We start from the raw sequence: 6211 nt of genomic DNA, 5'->3' as shown, positions 1-6211 counted from the left end.
TGGTCCTGCCTAATTCAACATGCTTCTCTTCTCCTCTTTTCTGTTTCTCCTCTTTTCTGTTGCATCCACGTAAAGCCTTGGATTTTAGCACTGTCTGTATGATGGGGAAAAAAATAAATAATAAAAAAATCTTATTTTCCACGTGCAAACGAGAAGCTGGTTAGTTCTAGGTGACAGCTTGGGTGGTTCATAACGAGCCGAGGCTTAGTTTTGTATTGTAAGGAGAATATTCCCATCTGAAAAGTAAGCCAAGGCTTTGCTCCTGAAGCGGGCTCCAGGTGCCCCAGGTGGCCCAGCGCTGCCGCGGGGGTCGTGCCGAGCTGGCCGCAGACGCTAGGTGGAAGCCTTGGGTTGCAGTTCCACTGCAGCTGCTGACGGCAGGAAGAAGAGGACTTGTGCTTTCAGAAAGAAGAGCTTTTTCTTTTCTTTTCTTCTTGCCTTCACATGTTAGACAGGGAAGTCCAAGCTCTTCTAATGTGCCATGGGGTGATCGGAGGAATGGAGAAGTGTCAGTCCCATCCCGGGTCTTCCCTGCAGCAGGATCTTGTGAGCAGGGCTGTGGTGGGAGCCTTGGAATCTGTGCTCTTGGGTGTGGTTGGGTGGCAAGATTGATTTAATTTATCCTGATTTATTTTATCCTCATTTATATATTCTGATGAGGATAATTTTGAGATACTTGAGAGTGCATAAAAAAGAATTAATATTGGGATGAAAGTGAGTACCAATTAGCTGCTTTATCTTGCAACAAATGCTGGTAGAACCAGCTACAATAAAGTGCATGCTGAATTTATGATGATTGCTTTCGACAAGGCCTCCAATCTGAAAACTCTTCCAAATAGGGAGATTTAGAGTTAGTACAAAGAATGAATCACAGGTTAAGTGAGATCCAGATGAAACTTGAAATGTTCATTTGAGAGAAATGTCAAAGTTTATGATTTCAAGGTGTCTTGTTACTTTTAGTGATAAAAATACTGTTTTCAGTGTGTTCCTGGAAATGAAAAATTATGAACATTTCAATTAGATACTTGCAGAAAAATAAGTGATATTTTATTTTGAAAATTAGTAAAGTTTTGGTATAATTTCACATATCAGTTGAAATGCAGAGTTAGGTTATGCCAAATCAAGTCTCATATGAGGCCACGTTATGCAATCCTACCAGAAACATAACATACTATGAATATAATAATTAAATATTGTTATATAATTTAGTACAGGTGATATTTTATATTCAAAACAAGCGATTTTTCTACGAAGAAATGAATTTTCTATCAAAAGCAATAGCAGCTTTATTAGTCTGTGCTGAATGAAACGATTTAAATTTTTGCACTCTGAAATAGAAATGTTCTGGGTACTAGTTAGGGACCAATTGTTTTTAATATCCTGGAAACCTGATTCGAGGCTAATGATAGGATATTGAGCACATCAGTGTATCTCATTATTAACTGAAGAACGTAAAAACAATACGAGCAGAAAAATATGTTAAGAAAATAAAAGGTTGCTTTCAAAAATAGCATTTTAATTTGAAATAAAATCTGTAATTTTTTTTCTTTAAGGCAAACTTTTCAATATTGAAATTTTTGTTTCAGACTCCTTTTACATAGAGATTTTTCATTTGTACTTAGAATTTTTTGAAAAATATTGATATTCTCAAAGTGGTATTTTCTGATTGAAGACTGTTTCGATTAAAATTTTCTCACTAGTGTGAGCTGTTATGACACACTCCTCCTCCACCCTCTGAGCTGTGGTAAAAGGGTGAGGGAAGTTATTGATTAATCTTTCCCTTTTTTTTTAGTGCAATGACTTCGAGAGCTTCATGGCTGTTCTGCAGACAGATGCACGATTGTGAAACATCAATATGGACTGCAAATCTCTACTGTCAGTCAGCTGCTCTTCCCCTCTGCATAACGTAATCCCTATCTCCACAGTGCCTGCACAGATATACATTTGCAAAGATGTTTTTCTGGAGATAGCGTGCATAGCAAACACTCCCTTACTTGTTCTCATCTCTAGCAACATTATACAGAGTTTCAGTTCACAGTTCCCTGTGTTTCCCCTCCTACCACTGAAATGCAGCCAACTCTGAGCTGCGGCTATTAAACATCACACAAGCAACACCACAAAACAGATTGTGGAAAGCACAGGAATTCAAAGAAAAGCAACAAATTGAGTGAGGTCTGGGAAGCGATAACAAAGAATGATAGGGAATGAATTACTCATGATGCAGAACAGTCATCGCCTCGATGTTCAGGTGATACCAGGATGCAAGGGCGAGTTTTTGAGGGTGGCACAAAGAGATGTCACTAGGAACAGTCGGGTTTCAGCCAGGGAGATGAGCAGGTCAGCTTCCTTAACCATTGAGTTTTGTCAGTCTTTCAGAGTCCCAAGGAAAGGGCTGAAGGCATCATTGCTTAGGGTTTTTAAAACTGGTCAGTTTCAAGACAGGTCAAGGCCCTTTCAGGACAGATGAATAAAACAAGATGGAGCAAGTACAGTATCCCCAATTCGTATGAGTCTGAGAAAACAGTTGGGAGAAAGATGGAAAGGTCTGAAGGAATCACATGTACAAAGTTAGAAAGCAATGTGAACTGGTGTGATAATAGCTGTGACATGGCCAGGGAAAAGCTTCCAAAGACAGTGCTCTTCTTTGACAAGAAGGTCATCTTCATGATGACCTTAAGGTGAGAAAGGAGGAAGAAGGGGAAGATCTGCAATGAATCAGAGGAAAGAGAAATGTGTGTGAAGGTATGTAGCTGTTTATGTGTGTGTGTAGCACAACAGGAATGTCATTCAGGTTGGAAAAAGCATTGTGTCTGCATCTCAGTTTGCTTACACTACTGGCTTGAAGAGGGCACCTTGGCACAAAACCTGCACATGAATTCTTGCTGCTTTAGGTAAAATGATGAGTGGGGAAGGTTGCCAGACACTGTCACTGAACATTCAATGGACAAGTAAGAAGCAACTGCAAAAGTCTGTTCCCAACTCAAGTTGCATAGCAACACTAAATCGTCAGATTGCTGTTATGTCAGTCCCTTACATTATCCCCGTTATTACAGCCGGTTTTAGGAATCATGCAGCATGATACTAGCCCACTTCACAGCTGGATGTGTGACCTTTGTCTCTTTCTGAATGATGCCATGTAATTTGCTGCAAAGGTGTCTCAAAGTAGTACACCCGTGAGAAAAATCTTTGAGAATCCATCGAAACAGACCATAAGGAGCAAAGGATGTGCCTGTGCAGCGTGGGGCAGGAGAGACAGATCAGGGCACATCAGCATCCTTAAAGAACTCTAGTGTCTGCCAAACTTGTCAGGATGTGTGTTACCCCATCACTTCTCTGAACTGAGTCTTCACTGATCCAGTTGAAAGCCTATATTAAGGGGTGAGCCACAGTTGCTCATGTGTTTTGAATGCTTCCAGTGCATGCTTGTGCTTGGTATTTGGATTTCTCCTATGGATCATTGCTGCTGTGCAATTCTACCTTCCAGCCAGCTGTTTACTGTTTTTCAGTGTAAGCACCCTGTGAGCTGTTTCCTGGTGGAGATGCTGAAGTACTAAGGTAATCACAACATCATCATCCTGTAATGTTCAGACACTGCCAGTCTCTGAAAAAATACCTAGAAGTCAGCTTTTCTTGCAGGATTACCTGCGTAATGTCTTTCCTGGATGTCTTGTGTAGCACAGCATCCTCCTCCCTTTTTCATTCTATTGCTGCTTCTTTTGCTGGCACAAGATCCTGAAATGCCCCTGCCATCTCTTTGCAGCCAAGGCAACCAGGGTCACTGGGTACCAAAGTGTGGATGGAGTTTTAAGGATGCAAATAAAGTGAATGAATTCCTTTACTGCAAACATCAGAGTGACATGGATTTAGGACACCAGGTGGAATGAAAATTACCTTACAGACCTTTTGCCTGGATGATGGGGAGAGTGACCTGATAAGCAAGTAATTCTTAGTGATATATCTCCTTTCTGAAGAGTGCCTGGTTGTAAACTATGTCAGCTTTTTCAAGATCACCACTGCAAATTAGGATCCAGCAAACAGATCTCAGAAAGACAAGACAGACTGCCTGCTCCCTCTGTATAGAGTAATGGAATTATTCTGCTTCATTAAAACAACTGATGAGAAAACAAAGAGGCTCAAGATTCAGTTCCTCTGTTTCTGTGCCCAGAACGCAAAGCACACAAATAGCACAACACCTGGTCTAGGGCCTACAAGTCACTCCTGCTTGATATTAAGGAGACTGAGCTCAGACAAAATCTAACACAGCAGATGATAAACATTCACGTATGACATCGCTAAAAGAGATCTGATAGCCGTGGAGTTACCCTTAACAAAGGAACAACTCTTTAATGCAAAATAGATTAGCAGTTCTTTCAAAAAAGGAACAAAAGCTGCTTGTCTGATTTTCACCTTTTTTCTCTTTAGCACTCCCCTGACCTGTTGGACGGGACACTCCAAAAAGCTTATTTCCCTCTCCAGGAGAGAGTCTCCTATCTCTGTATTTTTGACATATCTTGCTTCCTTGTGAGAATGAGGGATTTGAGATCATTAGTGAGACAGCAGGTGTTGGAGTGGTCACTGGCACCCACCAGCTTTGTAGCTCAGTCATCCTGAGGACCAGCCTAAGGAGGGACTTATCCAAGGGCTCTGCAGAGCAAATAAGACTTGTAGCTGCTCTGCATGTGTTTGTTGACAGTCCTGGCAGTTCAGTGAAGGAGTCAGTACCCAGTTTTAGGCTGTGTCAGCCAGGCTGAAGAGTTTTGTATAACCCTGCTGCCATGGACTATCTGGAAGTACAGATATGAGAGACTGTTCCATGGAGCTAATTCATGTTTGATAATTAATATGGCTTTTCCTTTTTAACTTGGGTCTTCTAGTTTATGGTGGATAGGGCTGAGGGTCCCCATTGATAAGTGGAGGATTCTTTTGTCAGACTTTACACTATGATCAGACCTTTGTAAGATTTCTCCACATATATCTCTATCAGTTTCAGTCTGTATGTGTTACCAAGTACCATCTTTGCAGTGCCTCAGTTTTATTTGACAATCTGAATTTCCTATGACCTTTCAGGATAACATTTGCAGGTTAAAATGTGCTGAATAAGGACAAATGAGAAATGCAAAAGAAGTGAAAATAGTCAGCTTTAAAAAAAATAATCTGTCAGCATTGTTTGCATGTGAGCTCATTTCTTATAAACATTCAAAGGCTTGAGTTTCCTGTTGCTAGTATATGTGGAAAAACAAATGTCAAGACTGCACATGAGTATTCCATAAATTAATATTAAATGTGCAGACACATTTCATCTCAAAGTGTGTGTACACTCCTCTTGTCAGAAAGCAGAATAAATGATGATCAGAATCACCACCTAGGGCTGGTTATTTCCAGCTGTAGTTATGAAAATGCTCTACAAGGAAGGTCAGGATCATAGCCTCCAATTTTGCAAATGGGACACAGTTCCTCAGTAAATCCACTTGTCTGGCAGTCAAAGAGCTTCCATCTCTCTACTGAACCTGCAGAGGCAAGTGCAGATTCACATTTGATTATTTTCACTTCTGTCCTTGACTACCCTTTTTAAAAAAAGTCACTCACCCTTTCATTTATTGCTTAGGAGGTGAGGTTGTCCATCACCACCCAGCAGAGGCTGCTGTCCATCCTGTGAGTGCATGTGTGCTTACTGGCTTGCATTTTGTCTCTGTCTCTCTTCCAAGGAGGAACTGAAGGCCTTGGAAGCATGCCTTGCTGCTTTCCTTCAGGTCACCTCTGCTTCTGCCTTCAATGCCCCTCACTGCAAAGGATCACTTCTCCCAAGCATGTCTATTGGGCTGGCCAGAAGCTGCCTTCAGCAAATGTCCCGGCAGAAGAGTCCTGATTGTGTGCTTGAGTACTCTGTACCTTCTGTCCTTATCTAGTTCTCAGGGGCCTCTCATTTTCCAAGGCTGTCAGACAAAGATTTGTAGTCCTGAGTCTCTGTGATTTCTTGTGTATGTTTTCATTCTGACAGTCCCCCAGACTGTGCAGAGTTTCAGGAGGGTTATAGGGTGAATGTGTTGTTTTGTGCCAGAGAAGATTTTGATAATGCTTTTTACAAGGTTCCCTGGGAGGATGAGCTTGGTAGTGGTTTCAAGAAATGAAATTAATTCAGAAGGGACCTGATCAAAATATTTGAAGTAGCATGTATCAGAAGAGGTCTTGTTGGTAACATCTTTTCTTCGTG

General features: G+C 41.2%; 1 long non-coding RNA gene across 1 annotated transcript; it reads left to right on the top strand.

Annotated features, from left to right (window-relative positions):
* The first annotated feature begins 377 nt into the window (after positions 1 to 377).
* LOC106856892 (uncharacterized) lies at positions 378 to 4128 on the top strand. Its single transcript, XR_001403583.2, has 2 exons — positions 378 to 546; positions 1793 to 4128. It is a non-coding gene; the product is annotated as an uncharacterized LOC106856892 (long non-coding RNA).
* Positions 4129 to 6211: the final 2083 nt, after the last annotated feature.

The sequence above is a fragment of the Sturnus vulgaris genome, chromosome 5 (assembly GCF_052056855.1).
Source record: "Sturnus vulgaris isolate bStuVul1 chromosome 5, bStuVul1.hap1, whole genome shotgun sequence".
NCBI classification, from domain to species: domain Eukaryota; kingdom Metazoa; phylum Chordata; class Aves; order Passeriformes; family Sturnidae; genus Sturnus; species Sturnus vulgaris.
Note: the sequence above shows the minus strand (reverse complement) of the source record. Positions and strands in the feature narration are given on the sequence as shown.